Below are 18,815 nucleotides of genomic sequence, written 5' to 3' on the forward strand. Positions count from 1 at the left end.
GACGACAAACAAAAATGTTGAAAACCATAAACATAATCTCTAATGACAGCACAAGAAAATGTGACACACAATCTGTACTAAAACTTTAACACTGGCAGCCCTGATGAAGCAATAGCCATTGTTGTTGCGTCAAACTCTAGTCATTCGTCTCACATCTCAGTAAACAATGACGTTATAACTAACCCTGAATGCTTTTTGAGTCAGAAATTTGTAGGAATATATAATCTTCTACAAATGGTTCCAGCACTTTAAAGCTTTGGAACAGCTTATCACAAATAGCCCTTTCAAATCGCTTTCATTCAATTGTGGACACTCCCCCACTAGCAGGGCCCATCTATATAGGTGCCAGTTTACAGCTCTTCCAAAAATGTCCTATTTTCCTCTCCAACTTTCTAGCCCCTAAACATTCTCCTTCCTTGTTAGCAGGAAGAAAAGACAGAGGTGGGGAGGAGGAAAAAAAAAAAATGATGGTCATACCCCGCACGTGTTCACAGCATGCTTTCCATGACTTTTAGTTGGCATCAGCACACAGCTGGTTTTCCTATGTGACAGACCTCAAGCCTTTTCCAAACTCATTTAATTTTTAAGGAGCCATATCCTTTTTCCTCCGAACAAATTTTAAAATATTTAAACAGTATACTGTGGCCTTTTGACAGCAGGAAATCTGTAAGTGGCTTTTCTACAACAACATTGAGAGATGTTTATAACTCCAAGATGTACTTTCAAAGATGTGTGTGTGTGTACCTATACACAAAACACACACACGCGGAAAAACAATCATAATCCAAACCCTTCTTTCTGATTCTTTAATTAGAGGCAAGATGAAAATTACATTAAAATAAAAAGAGAAATGTTATAATATGCCTAGTCCTACAGGGTTATGAACAGAACTGGGGTAAAGCAATTCCTAGCAGTAAACCCAGGAGTCTAATTCTACATGGTACCTGAAATCTACTGGCCAACTAACTTCTCCTAAAACCACCCTTTCTGCCTTCTCTCTCCTTTTACGTGTTTGTGATACTACACTGTCTTCATTATCTTATTTCTTGGGCCCTACCTTTTTTTTTTTTTTTTTTTTTTGGTCTTTTGACTTTTTGTTGTTGTTGTTGCTATTTCTTGGGCCGCTCCCGCGGCATATGGAGGTTCCCAGGCTAGGGGTTGAATCGGAGCTGTAGCCACCGGCCTACGCCAGAGCCACAGCCACGCGGGATCCGAGCCGCGTCTGCAACCTACACCACAGCTCACGGCAACGCCGGATCCTTAACCCACTGAGCAAGGGCAGGGACTGAACCCACAACCTCATGGTTCCTAGTCGGATTCGTTAACCACTGCGCCACGACGGGAACTCCGGGCCCTACCTTTTATAGGTACTTTCGTAGGTTGTTCTTTCTCTTTCCACCCTAAACAAGGCTCAATCTTAAACCCATTCTAATTTTCTTACTCTATACTCTCTATATCAGAGACATAGTTGCAACTATCACCTCGCTGCAAACAATTCTCGAATTTACTCATCCAGCCCTGACCTTTCTCCAAGCTTTGATCCCACATACCCAGCTAAAAATCTCAACCAGCAAGTCGTCCTGTCACCTCCAACTCCATACAGCCAAAATCAACCTTTCCCATAAATTAGGCTTCCTAGCCTCCCCCCTTGTCTATAAGTGGCACCATCATTAGCCCAGGCTCAAAACTTTGATACTTCTTTTTTTGGTCTTTTTGCCTTTTCTAGGGCCGCTTCCGTGGCATATGGAGGTTCCCAGGCTAGAGATCCAATCAGAGCTGTAGCCGCTGGCCTACGCCACAACCATAGCAACGCCAGATCCAAGCCACATCCACAACCTACGCCACAGCTCTCAGCAATGCTGGATCCTTAACCCACTGAGCAAGGCCAGGGATCAAACCTGCAGCCTCATGGTTCCTAGTCAGATTTGATAACCACTGCGCCAAGACGGGAACTCCCGAAACGTTATTTTTTAATTCATTCTCTTCTTCTGTCACAAGCTATAAATCACAAAGCTCTCAGAAAATAGTCACTCATTCAACAAGTATTTATTGGGTACTAAATATCTGAAGCCATTATACATTAGATAAATAGCTCGGCTTTTTCCGTTTTTTCCATTTATAAACAGTGTGAAAAATCTTCAGTTCCCAATAATATAGTGGCCGAGGAAGCTACCAAACCGTCCTGCTGTGAAATATCTAGAAATGCAGACTTTTATTTTAAAGGCTGACTTTTGAATGCTTAGCTGAACTCTCCTAAAAGTAAAAGAAATCACCAGAGACCAAACATGGAGAGGAACCTGAAAAGCAGGGACTGAGCAGATGACCTAATACTACAACAGCCTTGGCCTATCTGTGGGTCTCCTTTAACTAGAATCTTGAATTTTAATGGTCACGTATGTAGAAAAGACAAAAGTCATGGCTCATACAAGGCAAGGAGTTGCAAACAAGACCTTGGGATAAATCTGGTACGTAAAAGACTACACTCTCATTAAAAGGGTAGATAAGATAAAAATCTACACACAAGCACGGAGTGACTGAAAGTAATAGTTTGTGAAAAAATTTAAACTTCATATTAAAGTAGATATACAGAGAAATTTCCTCAGCCTGATAAAGGATGTCTACCAAAAACCAACAGTAAACACCATATTTACTATAATAACACGAGAAGTACTCTTTTTTGGGGGGGGGGGGGTAAGACCACACCTCTGGCATATGGATGTTCCCAGGTTATGGGGTCGAATGAGTGCTGCAGCTGCTGGCCTACACCACAGGCACAGCCACACCAGGTCTGAGCCTTATCTGTAACCTGCACCAGAGCTCACGGCAAAGCCAGATCCTTAACCCACTGAGCAGGGCCAGGGATCGAACCTGCGTCCTCATGGATACCAGTCAGGTTTGTTACTGCTGAGCCACAACGGTAAAGTTAGAAAAAAGATATGGCTGTCCTCTATGTTTCTGTTCAGTATTTTGCAGGAGGATCCCAGTAGGACAATAAAATCTAAAAGTTGGAAAAGCAACAAAACCATTTATTTGTATTTGCATAGATATGACTTTCTACATCAAAAATATAGGAGAAGCTACTGACAAACTGATATAATTAATAAGCGCTCTGTAAAACTGATATGGAAAAGCAAAGTAACTAAAATCGTAAAAATAATCTTTAAAATGAAGAATAATGTTGGGGGCCTCCTCACATGCAAGACTCACTTTAAGTCTACAGTAATCAAGGCAGAAACACACATATTAATGGAAAAGAATTGGGAGTCCAAAAAGAGTCCTATGCTGGGACAACTGAATATCTACATGTGAAATGATAAACTTGGATCTCTACTTCATATCATACTGAAAAATCAATTTAAAATGGACCAGAGAACTAAATATAAGCGCTCAAGTCTAAAACCCTTCGAAGAAAACAGAAGTGAATCTTCATGATCTTGGGTAGGGCAACATCTTGGTTTTTTTTAGCTAAGACAGATACTGCACCAATGAAAAAAGAATAGGAAAACTGAATTTCACCAAAATTTTTAAAAATTTTGTTTTTCAAAGGAAGTGATGTCTCCAACAGACTGGGAATATTTGCAAGCCATACCTCCGGAAAAGGACTTGTATCCACAATATAAAAAGAATTATTATAACTAAATAAGACAACCCAATTAAAAAATGGGTAAAGGGCATGGATATATGAGACCAAGAAGCCCTTGGAAAGATGTTCAAAATGATTAGTCATTAGGGAAATGCAAAGAAAAGCTTCAACATCACTTCCTAAGCACCAAAATGGCATCGATAAAAAGCCAGACAATAACAAGTACTGACAAAGATGTGAAGAAAATTGCATCCTCTTACACCACTGGTGGGAATGTAAAATGGTAGAGGCATTCGGAAATTTGGAAATTTCTCAGAAAGTTAAACACACAGTTACCATATATTACCCAGTCATCCTTATCTTGTTTTTTTGGGTGTTTTGTTTTTGTTTTGTTTTTTGCTATTTCTTGGGCCGCTCCTGCGGGATATGGAGGTTCCCAGGCTAGGGGTTGAATCAGAGCTGCAGCCACCGGCCTATGCCAGAGCCACAGCAATGCTGGATCCGAGCCGCGTCTGCAACCTACACCACAGCTCACAGCAACGCCAGATCATTAACCCACTGAGCAAGGGCAGGGACAGAACCCACAACCTTATGGTTCCTAGTCAGATTCATTAACCACTGCACCACGACGGGAATTCCTTTGTTTTTGGGTGAGTTTTTTTTGGTTTTTTTGTTTTTTTTCCAGTCATCCTTATCTTAACTCAAAATGGGTCATGGACCTAAAGGTAAAACAATACCATAAAACTTACAGAAGAAAAAAAACAGGAAAAATGTTTTGTGATCCGAGGTTACACTAAGAGCCCTTGGACATGATACCAAAAAGATAATCCATAAAAGAAAAAAAAAATTGATAAAATGAACTCCACCAAAATTTGAACTTTTTTTCCTCCAAGACAATGATCAAATAATAAAAAGAAAAGCTGAAGAGTAGGAGTAGATATTTACAAACCTCATATCTGACAAAGAACTTGTAGCCAGAATATATAAAGAACTCTAGAAACTCAACAATAAGAAAATAATCAACCCAATTTTTAAAAATGGGTACAAATATTTTAAGAGACACCTTACCAAAGAAGATATACAAATGGCAAATATCTACACAAAATGACACTGATCATTAAGGAAATGCAAATTTAAAACACAATGATGAATTTCGACATACCTCTCAGAATGGCCAAAGACCAAAACAAAGAAAAATAAAAACTAGGACAATACCAAGTGTTGACAAGGATGTAGAGCAACTGGAATTATTACACTTTACTGATAGGAATACAAAACGTTATAGTCACTTTATAAGAAATGATTACACTACTATGTAAAGTTAAATGTCGCAAGACATGTTTCCTTGAAAACTCCATCTTGTCCTTCTTTACTTTATCCCATCTTCTTGTCTTACTTTATCCCATCTTCCTTCTTGGAAAAACAGTCACAGTGCTGGTAAATGACTTAAGAGCAAAGACCTAAAGGCATAAGTGACTTAAACTTAAGAACTGTTATGTGCCTAGAGGTCAGAGTAAGAGCTTAACCCTTTACCACCTAAGTGGCTTTTTAAATAGTAAAAGAACTTATATAATAGTAAACACCCATAGCCACTCCTCACTTGATCTCACAATAAAAGCAGTGTGGTTTCTTGAGGCAGGGCGCTCTTGGTCCCTGAGACCTTGAGTCCCCCGGCTCCCACCTTTACTAAAGACAAATGTCTCTGTGTCTTATTTTATGTTAACTATTTTTCCTTAAGTTCCACAGCACCCGTTCTTCAGCCCCATCCTGCTGAGCTGGCCCCGGCAGTTAAACATATTTATCCTAAGAGAAATGAAAACAAACTCCCACGAAATAATGTATGTGAACATTTATAGCATCTGTATTCATAATCACCAAAACCTGGAAACAAATGTCTTTCATCTAGTTAATGAATTATACCACACCTGTACAATGGAATCCTGCTGAGCCATTAAAAGTAATGAACTATTAATAAACGCAACAACACGGATAGACCTTGCTAAGTGAAAGGACCCAGATTCCAAAGGATAAATAGAGTAATTCCACTTATATGATATTTTGCAAATGACAAAACTATAGCGACAAAACAGATAAGCGATTTCCAGAGGATGGACATGAAAAGAAGGGTTGACTAGAAAAGGGCAGAATGAGGGAATTTAGGGGAGTGATAAAAATGTTCTATATCCTGGGTGTAGTGGTGGTTCCACAACTGTATGAATTTTTACCACTTCACAGAACTCTACACCAAAGAAAAGTGATTTTTACTTTATGCAAATTTTTAAATAGGATTTATCAAGATTGTAAGAATTACAAAGAGACGAAAAACTAAAATATTAATTGTATTCTGAAACATTTGCAAGCAAGAATTAGGAAATAATTTTTTAAAGATATTTACAATAGTAATAAAAAAACTATAAGGTACCTAGAAATAAAACAAAATATGTGTTATCTTTATAGAGGAAATTATAAAACTTCCTTGACTCATAAATAAGACTTCCATTAGTGAAGAAATAAAACACTGACCTTAAATTCAATACAAGTCCAATCAAAATCCCAAAATGAGTTTTCACAAACCCTGATAAGCTGATTCTAAAATTCGTATTATGGCCAAGAATCTTTTAAAGGAAAACAAGTGAGGAGACTCACCCTAACAAATGCCAAACTTATTTTTAAAAGCTTTAGTAATTAAAAAATTGTGATATTAGCACAGTGGTAGACCAAGGAACCAATGGAACAGAATATGAAGCAAAGAAACAAACCCACTCTATGGAAACTTGGTGTATGAGAGGCGCACTGCTACTAATAAATGTAATACAGTGGACTCTTCAGGAAATGGTTCTCAGATAACTCCTTCACTACATGGAAAAAAAACTTTATAACCAGATCCCCACCTGACAACACTGATAAAAATTAGTTCCTAATGGATTAAAATTTTCAAGGTTAAAAGAAAAACTAAAAACTTGGCAGGCCTACGCCATAGCCTCAGCAACACCAGATCCAAGCAGCACCAGATCCTTAACCCACTGAACGAGGCTAGGGATCAAAGCGGCATCCTCATGGATATTATCGTGGGTTCTTAACCCGCTGAGCTACAATGGAAATTCCCATTCTGGAACCAATTAGATTATAAATAACCCTTACGTGTTGTCTTTTCCTTTGAACTGTTCCAGCATAATGTGTCACGCACGCGGTACTCGGCCACGCCACTTATTTTTATGTGCCTATGCTTGATCGGGCCCACTAGACTGCATTATTATTTTTTCCAGTTAGATCTTGTCTTGCTCTAGAAAGGATTTAAGATGGTTTGGGCAGATGGTAAACATCCCAAGGCACCATGCACAGTACCCCACAAAGGACCTAAATTACACGTTCCGTGAGAGTAAGAAAGAACCGTGACTGTTTTGTTCATAACTGTCGAGTACCCAGGGGATTCTGTAGTACTTAGTAGGCACCCAGTGACCATTCAGTGTTGACGACATGACTGGGCTGGATAATCGTATTTATAATGACGACTGCTGCTTCCAGGTACAAAATACTAGTTGAGACCTGGAGAATGAATCAGGAAGAAGAGATACATATCAGAAGCTCCGCAGCCCACACTATTAGCTCCCCCAAAGATTAACATTCTGGTTGCAAACCATCCTTGAAAACCTGCTGCGCACCTTTTATTTCAAAGTAAGCTTGATAGTTAACACTGATCGAGTGCTCGATGTGAACAGGTGCCATGCTAAGCATGCTGCTTGCATGATTTAATTTTCCTGACAGTCCTGTGCCGCAGGTACTAGGATTCTCGCAAATTACAGATGAGGAAACTGAGAGGTTATAGAACCCTACCTACCGGCCGAAGTTGATGAATAGGCAAGCCACCTCTGGGAAGCATGACATCAGAGCTTGCACTATTAACTACCCTCTGACCACATGGAAAAGATAATGATGGATTCAAACAGGTACATTTGAATAAGGTTACTGTCTCGTTCTAAGTCATCAATCAAGTTAAAGAATTCCATCACTCATTTGCAAATTGCTTTGCATTTGTAGAACTGCAAACACTTGACTATGCCTCGGGTGCTTTCAAGTGGCCTATTTGATTTTTTTTTTCCCCCCAATCCCCAACATCAGCTACGAGAGGGAGGGGTCATCAGTATTCCCATTTGGCAGGTGAGAAAGTTGAAAACCAGAGAGATGAAGTACCTTGCTCAAAGGCACACAGCTAGCAACGGGGAGAGCTTAGTTTTAACTCCAGGTCCAGCTGTTTTATCCCATGAGCAGAGCTGCTCATCTCAGACACATTTAGAGGTTATAAAGTCTTCCATTTACCATATGACAGAAGTCCTCATAACTTATCATTGCGATGTATTAACTAATATCCGAGCAACCGAAATAAGGTGAAGCCAGTTCTATGCCATTTAGTATCTGGAGACTCTAACTCCTCTGTTTAGGTGTCTGGTCAATGTTTACTATAATTCAGTTACCTTTCAGTAGCATAAAATATCAAGTTTCCCATAAAGCCCAGCACAGGCCAACATACAAAGTAAATGTCCAGAACATGTCATTAGAGCTGACAGACCTCTTTAGACCAACTGAGAAAAAAGGCAGCACCCAAAAGACCATATTTACCATTAACTGTAAATATTCTAGAGAGAATCAAAGTGGTAGTTATTTATGGTCTGAGACTGCTTATAGATTTCTGGAAATATTGACTTTTTGTGAAATTCTTTGTGGCTCACTGACTTCTCTTAATATACCTATTAAGGTATCTATAGAACTATAATTATAGCCACTATATCTTGTTTATGCAATATTCAATTACTAACATGGCATGCCATTTATCTCAATAATTATCTCAATAATTATTCTATTAACTCGAAATGAGTTCTTAAATCAATCTATATGCGGGAAGTTTCCCCCGCATTGCACCCGTGTGTCGGTGTCCATCATCTGTTTATGGAACTAGCTCCCTTGGAGGGTGTTATAAGTCAGCCTGCTGGAAATTATAGAGCATTGGAACGGAGAATCAAGTCGTCACCGATTTTTGACATTGTTACTCAAGATCATTGGCAAGACGCTCTGCACACCAAAAACCACTCTATCTGTTCAGGCACTCAACCCTCCCACCCCCAACCTCCCCACAGATACTTAAACAGAACATACAGTCACAGCCAGGGCAGAAAAGGAGGCTGGTGCTGCTGGCCACTCATCCATATAGAGGGAGAAACATGGTTTACTTACGGCCTTTTGGGGGGGCAGTGGGGGGGGGGGGCATGCCAACAGTACACAAAAGTTCCCGGGCCAGGGATCAAACCCGCACCACAGCAGCGACCCCAGCTGCTACAGCGACAATGCGAGATCCTTAACCTGCTGAGCCACCAAGGAACTCCCTTAAGTACTTCTTTAGAGTCCTAACCGGTGTGCTATTCTGCTAAGAATTAGCTACCTTGAACGTCAGTGCTTGAGGGGAGCCTGGGAATTCACGAGGGTTTAAGGAACAGTGGGAGAGACTTGGGGTAAATGTACTGGGCTTTTTTAATAGGGTTGCAACAGCTGGAGCAAGAGGGAGGGAGGGCAGCTAAAATGCCTGATGGAAGCAAAGAAGCTGCTGCCTGGCAGACCCAAGCCAAGAGAACAGGTGTGGGCTATCTGCACTTGCACTCTATATGCAAACAGATTATTACCCCCTTCCGCTCCGTGCCTCACATTCATTAAGAAACTGGGGAAGATATATTAAGTACCAGTCATTCCTTTAATACCAGCAGTAATGGCCAGACCATGAAATTGCATGGCTCTTTCAAGTATCATAAAAAGGGTATTAAATTTATAGTCAAGTACAAATTAGGAAAAATTTTTAAGGAGCCTGGCTCAGAGCCCACCTTAGATGGAAGAATCTTTCACCACCTCCCCAGAATGGGAACATTTAACCACTGGGTCACTCTCCTGAGCCTCAGTTTCCACATTTGTACAAAACTATCATTGGACTAGGCCAGTGTTTCTCCAAGGGGGCTGCAAGAAGCACCTGCATCAAAATCACTTGGGTGGGAGCTTATGGAAATTAAGATTCATAAGACCCTCGGAAGATCTATAGAGTCAAAAACAGAGGCCAAAGCCGTGGAATCTGCATTTTGAACACATCTCTTTCCCTTCTGCCCCCAATGGCTCTGACATACATTTAGTGAGTTGGAAAGACACTTCTTCACTTCATATGGAATTATGTTCATATTGTTACCTTTTTCTAGACTGCACATCCCTCCAACTTGATCCGTAGATGTCCTGCCTGTGTTTCGAGGCTCAGCTCAAATGCCGCCTCCTCTCTGAAACCCTCCTTTATCCACTTCTCTGACAGATGCCACCTCTCCTGTTGCTACGGGGCAGGATAAGAGGAGGCACCGATGCTGGGAGAGATTTAAGTGTTATGTGCCCTGGGATGGAGCTCAAGGATGGGCTTTGAAGTTTGCACTGAAGTTTTGTGCCTGAGTGTCTTGAGTTTCAGTTGCTATAAGAACTTTGAACAGTGTAAACCAATAACTAGGACACCTACGGTCTTAGTTCATTCAGGTTGCTATAGAAAAATACTAGAAATTGGGTGGATTACCAGCAATAGAAATTTATTTCTCATAGTTCTGGAGCTTGGAAGTCTGAGATCAGGGTGGCAGCGTGGTTGGGCTAGGGCCCTTTTCTGGGGCACAGATTTCTCCAGGCATCCTCCACTGAGCAACAGAGCTCTGTGGAGTCTTATTTAAAAAAAAAAAAGTCGGAGTTCCCGTCGTGGCGCAGTGGTTAACGAATCTGACTAGGAACCATGAGGTTGCGGGTTCGATCCCTGCCCTTGCTCAGTGGGTTAAGGATCCGGCATTGCCGTGAGCTGTGGTGTAGGTTGCAGACGCGGCTCGGATCCCGCGTTGCTGTGGCTCTGGCGTAGGCCGGTGGCTACAGCTCCGATTCAACCCCTAGCCTGGGAACCTCCATATGCCACGGGAGCAGCCCAAGAAATAGCAACAACAACAACAACAACAAAGACAAAAAGACAAAAAAAATAAATAAATAAATAAATAAAATAAAAAAAAAAGTGCACTAATCCCATTCATGAGGGCCCCATCCTCATGATCTAAGCAGATCACCAAGGCCCCATTCTTTTTTTTTTAAATTACAGTTGATGTACTTTTCTTTTCCTTCTTGTTTTTTGTTTTTTAGGGCATACCCACAGCATATGGAAGCTCCCGGGCCAGGGATAGAATCAGTGCTGCATCTGCCAGTCTACAACACAGCCACACAGGATCCAAGCTGAGTCTGCGACCTACACCATAGCTCACAGCAACACCAGATCCTTAACCCACTGAGTGAGGCCAGACATTGAACTCTCATCCTTCTGCATACTTGTTGGATTTGTTTCCCCTGAGCCACAACGGGAACACCAAGTGTTGATTCACATTGCTCTGTTAATTTCTGCTGAATAGCAAAGTGACCCAGTCATACATACATTCCTTTTCTCATTATCTTTCATCATGTTTTAAGGCCCCATTATCTTTCAATACCTTCACCTTAGGGCTTAGGATTTCAACACATGCATTTGGGCTGGAGGTGGGGGGGGGGGGCACACAAACATTTACCATAGCACCTACACTGAGCCTCTGATTGCCAAGAACAGTGAATTACAACCCTTTAGAAGCTATGGTTGGGAAGGATTCTAGTATCCACTTGAGGGAAGAATATGAATCCAAAGGATACCAAAAGGCTGCCAAACAGACAGCTGCACACATGTAGTTAAGAAAGGGAGGTAATACCCAATAAGGTGAATTAATAGGGAACTCCCTAATGGATCCTATGCAGTTGGAAGACAGGAGAGGAAGATGGGGGCTGGTGAGAGGTGTGAAGTTTGGGTTGCATTAAAATTTTTAAGTTCACTAGGTGGAAGACACTCAATCGATGTTTCTCAGAGTATAGTTCGAACATCTGCATCACAAACATGTGAGGCACTTATTTTAAAAGTATTTCTCTATGAATCTGGATCTCTAGAGCCCAGGGGCCAGCATCTGGGACCACCACCACCAGATCAGCTCCCCCTAAGTCTTGACAATTCACTCTTCTACTTTCTCATTATACTAATTCCAGGGGCTTTGAGAGAACTGCAAGAAGCACAAGCCACAAGAATTTTGACCAGAAGACGCCCAAGGCCCAGGGAGAATTCCAATCTCTCTACGGAGGGAGAGAGATTCAGATAAACCCAACCATCAGGGATCACAACGTCCTGGTTTATTTTCAGTCCCTTTCGTATTAACTGTTAATATCTTCACACACACACACACACACACATACACACAGAGAAATTCAAACAAACCAAGTGTCTCAGTCGAGGACATTCTGCCTTTGTTAATTCTGCAGGAATGGCAGACTGCTATTGCTTATTTTTCCAGAGACCCTCAACTATTTTCTGAATAAACCTCCCCTGTGCAGTGAAATCGTCAAGCCCAGGCTCCCCTATGGACTTTGCTAATTTATGCCAGCAGACTCGCCATCTGCACCCACAGGTCTGCATGCAAACTACCTCCCTAACTCTGGTTCATTCTCAGTTATCAAGCCAGGTGTCTCGTACTCCCAATGCCTCCTAGAGCCTGCTTACCGGAACACCAACACTCCAAATCTGTATCTCCATGCAGAGAGAGGCAGGCAGCAGCTGAAAGTATCTGGGCTATTCAAACAGCTCTACCTCACAGAGGCACACATGCGGCTGCCTAACACGAAGCACATTTTTAGGTGTCCGATGCACCTTCTAGAGAGAAATGCTATGCAGGAGGAGAGTATAGTACGATTCTTTCCGGTTACAGATAGAATCCATTCTAATAAGCTATCACCATGGCATCTGCAGGCACTTCCATACCATGGTGGGGCCCACTCCCAGCCATCAAGACAATCCCAAGCCAGAGTCAAGACCTTTGCCACCTCCATCCATCCCTCTATCCATTCAACAAGTATTTATTCCACTACTCCCCAAGTCCTATTCTAGTTGCTGTGATTCAACAATGAGCCAAACAGAGTCAAGTGGCTGCCCTCTTGGGGAGGGGAAATGGATAATAAATACGAAGTCAAGGAAAATCATTTCACCTAGCAGTATGCAAATGCTATGCAGAAAATAAAACAGAGCAACCAGGGGACGAGAAAATGATACTAGGTCCTTGAGAAAGGCCTCTCTGAGCTGGTAACCCTTGAACTGAAACCTGCCACCAACTGGCAGGACCAGAGACACAGAGAGAGGTGGAATAGCAAATGCAACGACCCTGAAGCAGGAAAGAGCTGGGTCTGGCTGAGGAATAACACGGAGGCCAATGTGGCTCTCATGGAGCAAGTAGAGGAGAAAGGGCCTGGAGATGAGGACAGTCAAGAAGACAAAGCCAGACTGTGGAGGCCTCTGTGGGCGGTGAAGGGGTCCAGGGCTTATTCTAAGCACAACGGGAAGACAGGAGCCTGTGTAAACACGAGACCTGAAGAAATATTTGCCTTCTCATTGGTAGCAATAGTTACTGTGTATTGAGCCCCTGCCAAGGGCTGAGACGCTTGAGGAGACATCATGGAGTCTGGACCTCTGGACAAACCTGAATAATGAAACTGCTCCCAGATGAGGCAATGCAAACACAAGGTCACACAGCTAATAAGCGCTCAGGCCGGAAGCCAAAGCTATGGCTGTCTGACTCCAAAGTCAAAAGCTACTAATCACAATACAGAGTAAGAGATTTTGTCCAACGAAAGTCTACCCAAGTGAGAGGAAATGTGTGAGTTACCACTTAGGAGAGAGACGCTTTTCTGTATGCCAGGAACTGAAATCAGTTCATCCTCACCATCACCCTATGAGGGGGCTATTATCACATCCTTATGCCACTGTGCAGGAGGGGATCCTGTGGCTGAGAGAGGCTAAGGACCCCTGGTAGCAGAGGTAAGAAATTCAAACGCAGACCCGTGTCACTCCAAAGCATATACCAAAACGATTTCCTCCACAATGCCAAATGTCCCCTGTCTTGTTCTTAGGATTATCTTCATTTAAATATCATCCCAGTTTTGTTCTGTTTTCTTTTTTGGCTGCCCCATGGCATGTGGAGTTCCTGGGCCGGGGATCAGATCCGAGCCACAGAGGCACAGCTTTGGCCTGCCGGACCCTTAACCCACTGTGCTATGTGAGGCGGGGCTCGAACCTGCATCCCAGGGCTCCAGAGATGCCACCAATCCCACTGCACCACAGCAGGAACTCCCATCCTAGTTTAGAAACGTTGTTCCCTTATGCACACTCAACGAGAGCTCTGGAGGGACAACAAGTATCCTATAACAGAGCTGCAACAGTGTAGAAGGCAAGGTAATATTCTCAAGCCAGCCCTCTTCTCTGGCCCTTTGCAGGCAGAGGACACTGCACCAACTGTATGAGGATAGGAAGTGGCACGAATTTATTTATTTTTTTTTTGGTATATCTGTGCCTGAGGGACAATAACTCTTCTGTGTCAGGTCTCAATAGGAAAGATGCTCTCTGGTCAGTCTGTAATGTCTGTAACTGTACACGGATGCTGAGATGCAAGCATCCAACGATACTGTGCCCTGAACAGCCTCTGGAATCCACCCCTCCCCACATGCCCTAGGACTCCTGAAAACCCTATTAGGGAAAGAGAAGAGGAGGAAGAGCGACCCTGACGCTGTTGAATAAGTTGAAGGTTTGAGGCAGTTAGGACTTAAACATTAAAAAGCACTCGAGGAGTTCCCGTTGTGGCGCAGTGGTTAACAAATTCGACTAGGAACCATGAGGTTGTGGGTTCAATCCCCAGCCTTGCTCAGTGGGTTGAGGATCCGGCGTTGCTGTGAGCCGTAGTGTGGGTTGCAGATGCGGCTTGGATCCCGAGTTGCTGTGGCTGTGGTGTAGGCCGGTGGCTATAGCTCCGATTAGACCCCTAGTCTGGGAACCTCCATATGTCACAGGTGCAGCCCTAGAAAATGCAAAAAGACGAGGGGGGAAAAAAAAAAAGCACTCGACAACGAAATATTACCCAATCATAAAGAGGAATGGAGTTCTCGGACATTCCCTTATGGCATTGCAAGTTAAGGACTCGGCATTGCCCACAGCTGTGATGCAGGTTGCAATGGTGGCGTGGGTTTGATCCCTGGCCTGGGATCTTACACATGCCATGGGTGCAGCCACCCCAGCCCCGCCCCTGCCAAAAAAAGGAATGAAGTTCTAATACCCACTACATCATGAATGAACCTTGAAAACATTGTGCTAAGTGAAATGTCAGGCACAAAATGCCACAGATAACATGATCTTCTTTAAATGAAGTAGCCAGAATAGGTCATGTTATAGAGACAGAAAGATTCATGGTTGCCTAGGACTGGAGGGGTTACGGGGAATATGGGGAGTGACTGCTAATGAGTTTGGGTTTTTTTGGTTGTGTGTGTGTGTGTGTGGTTGTCCTTTTAGGGCCGCACCGGTGGCATATGGAGGTTCCCAGGCTAGGGGTCTAATCGGAGCTACAGCTGCTGGCCTACACCACAGCCGCAGGAACGCTGGATCCTTAACCCACTGAGTGAGGCCAGGAATCAAACCTGTAACCTCATGGTTCCTAGTCGGATTTGTTTCCACTGCACCACGACGGGAACTCCCAAGTTTGGGTTTCTTGAGGGAGCAGGGGCATGACAGAAATATTCTGAAATCAGTTGTAACAGTTGGACAACATTGAGAGTATACTAAAAACCACTGAATTTCATATATAAAAAGGTGAATGTTAGGAGTTTCCTAGCAATGTGGCACATTAAGGATCTGGCACTGTCACTGCAGTGGCTCAAGTAGCTGCTGTGGTACAGGTTCACTCCCCGGCCCAGGAACTTCCACACTGCCACAGGTGCAGCCAAAAAAAAAAAAAAAAGTTAGTTTTATGGTATGTGAATTATACCTCAATAGAGTTGTTATAAAAAGTATACATTTGGGGGAGTATGGCTCAGTGGTTAGTGAATCCGACTAGGAACCATGAGGTGGCGGGTTCGATCCCTGGCCTTGCTCAGTGGGTTAAGGATCCAGCATTGCCATGAGCTGTGGTGTAGGTCGCAGACAGGGCTCGGATCCCGCGTTGCTCTAGCTCTGGTGTAGGACAGCGGCTACAGCTTCGATTAGACCCCTAGCCTGGGAACCTCCATATGCCATGGGAGTGGCCCTAGAAATGGCAAAAAGACCAAAAAAAAAAAAAAAAAGTATACATTTTGCAGAGATAATACTATGTATTACATATATTTATGTATATATATATATTATATATTCATATGTATATATTTATAAAAATACATTCAACATCTATAAAAGTCTCAGAAGCTGTCTAAACAAAAGCAAGTACGGCTGGTAGGACCCAGGCCACACAAAAACTTCCTCCTGACCATGATTTCTTTTCCTCTTTGGGCTTCTCTTTCCCTTAAGTGTCCTGACAAAGAATCTTCTTTCAATCCTCAAGAACACAAGGGATGCAGAGCTTCACGACTCGGACAGGAGAACCAGGCTCTTTCATCTGCTGGTAAACTCCGCCACCGGCCACTCTGTTTCCAGCCTCAGAGTTAAGAGAAAATGTGTTGGGCTGACAGAAGCTCTTGGAACCCCTAAGTTCTTATGCTAAAAATGTCCACGACACAACACACAGCATTGACGATGATGCTGATGGCATCGGTGGTAATAACTAGAACAGGGGCGAATAATTGAGGGCTCATGCTGTGCCAGGTGCTCCGTTAACTGCTTTATGTCTATTATCTCATGACTCTTCCCAGCTATCCTGGGAGACGCCTATCCACCCCATTTGACAGATGAGAAAAATGAAACACCGGAAGGTCAAAGGACTCACCCCATTCCAGGAAGCTGGTAAATGGGCCCAAGAAGAGGTCCGGTTATTCTGACACCTGATCTGTGTTTTTAGCCGCTACACTCTATACTACTTCCCTGCAGCCGCAGTAAGACTAACCAGAGTGATATTAGCTGAAACGTGTTGAGCATCTGCTCTATCCCAGGTATTCCCACCTATGGGGTAGGTGACATTCTTCATCTATCGTGTCGGAAGTGAGGAACGGAAGCACAGAGAGGCTTGGTGACCTGCCCAGGATGTAGGGTGACCAACCACCCAAGAAAGTGGAAGAGGATGGAATCAATTCCAGGCAGTCACTCTGCTCTGCCACCTCCTCCTTTATCTGACACTCTGGTCTTTCCCTCCAATGGGGCAGATGCAGCACCTGCCTGACCTACAAAAGCCAAGAGCATTCGTAGTTCAGCCACCTCCACGCTGCAAAAGCAACCACCCCGGGGGCCTGGCAGTCTCCCCCTTCCCCTCACCCCACCCCCTGCATGCCCGCGGCTGGCCTCTGCACCACCCTCGTCCTTCTGGCCTGTGTGCGGAAGAGAGAGATTTTTCTCCCCCGACATAAATCATGCAGCAATAAGTACCTTGGCCAGATCCAAGTTGTACAAAGGCAGCTCTGCTTTTTTTCCTTTCATGTATTTTGCACAACAGAGAGCCACTGGGGCAGGCAAATCCCCACTGCCTGGAAGCTGCAGCAGGAAGTTTTACAGGCCTCCTCATCTAATTAAGAAAGGGGGCTGAGTTTTCAGGGTCCAAAAAAAATCCCTCTGGTCTGAAATAGATCCATTTTATTAGGTGAAAAAAAGCTTCTGAAAATGAGGCATTAAATAAAACGCTGATTGAATTTTATCACCCTAAGTAATTAGAAAATAAGAATGAATCTGATAATAGATTTTTAAATGATACTACCCTTCACACACAATAAATTTCTTTGATTTTTGTTCCCCTTCACATATACATTCGGATCTGTATAACTTACTTTAAAGCAAATACGTTCTTAATGTGAATGTTACAGTATCTCTTGTCGGATGTAAATCTAAAATATGCTCTGACATGAGGATAGATGCAGTGCCAAAATCAAGCAAGATTCGAAGGACAGTGAGGAGAAAGGCAAAGTCAACAGAAGCAAATCAAGATTCGGGGAGCTGCAAAGTCAAGGCAAAGGGAACAGCTAGGTCTCTGTAATCGGGGAAAATACCAGGAACCAGATCATCAACAGGAGCTTGATGCTGGGATAGAGTTTCATTGCCACAGATGTCTTTTACACACACGTGCACACACACACTGACGAGCCAGGAAATGGTCTCAATATACAAATTTGAACTGGACTTGAAAGGGTCAGCAAAGTAGCAGCAGCTGGCAATGGAAAGAGTGAGAAATCAATAGCTATAGCTGGGTTCTGATAAATGTCAAAAGGTCCTTTATTAAGGCGGTGTTGTTCTCAATTATGAATATGCATGGACAGGGCTGGTAGGCAACCGATGGTGTGAATGGCCCTTTCAACAGGGACCCAATGTCATTCTGGAGTCACTGAGCCAGGGATGGCACACAGGAACGCTGCTGTCAACAGCACCTGCTCTAGACTCTTCTCTCGTGTCGCTACATACTTCAGATGGTAGCCTTCAAAAGGCCAGACTGCATTAAGCACATCTTATACAATGCGGAATGCTTTCTTTCTAAAGCCCCTGATGGAAGGGAAAATGTTACTTTTGTGCCCTTTCAAAGAAATCTTGTATTATTTAAAGGCAGAGACAGTAGAACACTTGGCGTCACACTGGTGGCCCTGGAAAAGCCTTTCGGGAGACCTGGCCCGCCCGGTGGTGGGGAGCTAAGACCCTGATGGTCTCTCTGTTGTGAAAGCTGCCTTTCTGAAGGACATGTCTATTTGTACTGTGGTCTTGCCACATCCCATTTTTGTAACATCCCCTGCAGGAAATGCCGTAGAGGCTTTACTGACATGACATGGGGGAGGGGGGGGGCAGTGACTGCTTCATGGGAATCTGGGGGTGCAGTTTCCTTTCGGGGTGATGAAAATGGTTTGTAACTGGATAAAGGGGATGGTTGTGCAACACCGTAAATGTACCAAATACCACCGAAATATATGCTTCAAAAAAGTTATGCGAACTTTACCTCAGTTTAAAAAAAAACAACAAAAAAAACTGTCATGTCAAATAAACCCTTACTTGATATCTGCTTCATGCCAGGTACCCAGGTATGGTGCTAGATTCTGCCTGCACAGGTCATCACAGTTCATGCTGGTTAAGTCCTTATAAGAGTCCAGGAAGCATTCTTTTGGGTTTTTCTTTTTGGCTGCACCCGCAGCTTGTGAAAGAAAGTTCCCAGGCCAGGGAACTGAGCCACCGCAGTGACAACGCCAGATC

The sequence above is a fragment of the Sus scrofa genome, chromosome X (genome assembly GCF_000003025.6).
Source record: "Sus scrofa isolate TJ Tabasco breed Duroc chromosome X, Sscrofa11.1, whole genome shotgun sequence".
Taxonomy (NCBI): domain Eukaryota; kingdom Metazoa; phylum Chordata; class Mammalia; order Artiodactyla; family Suidae; genus Sus; species Sus scrofa.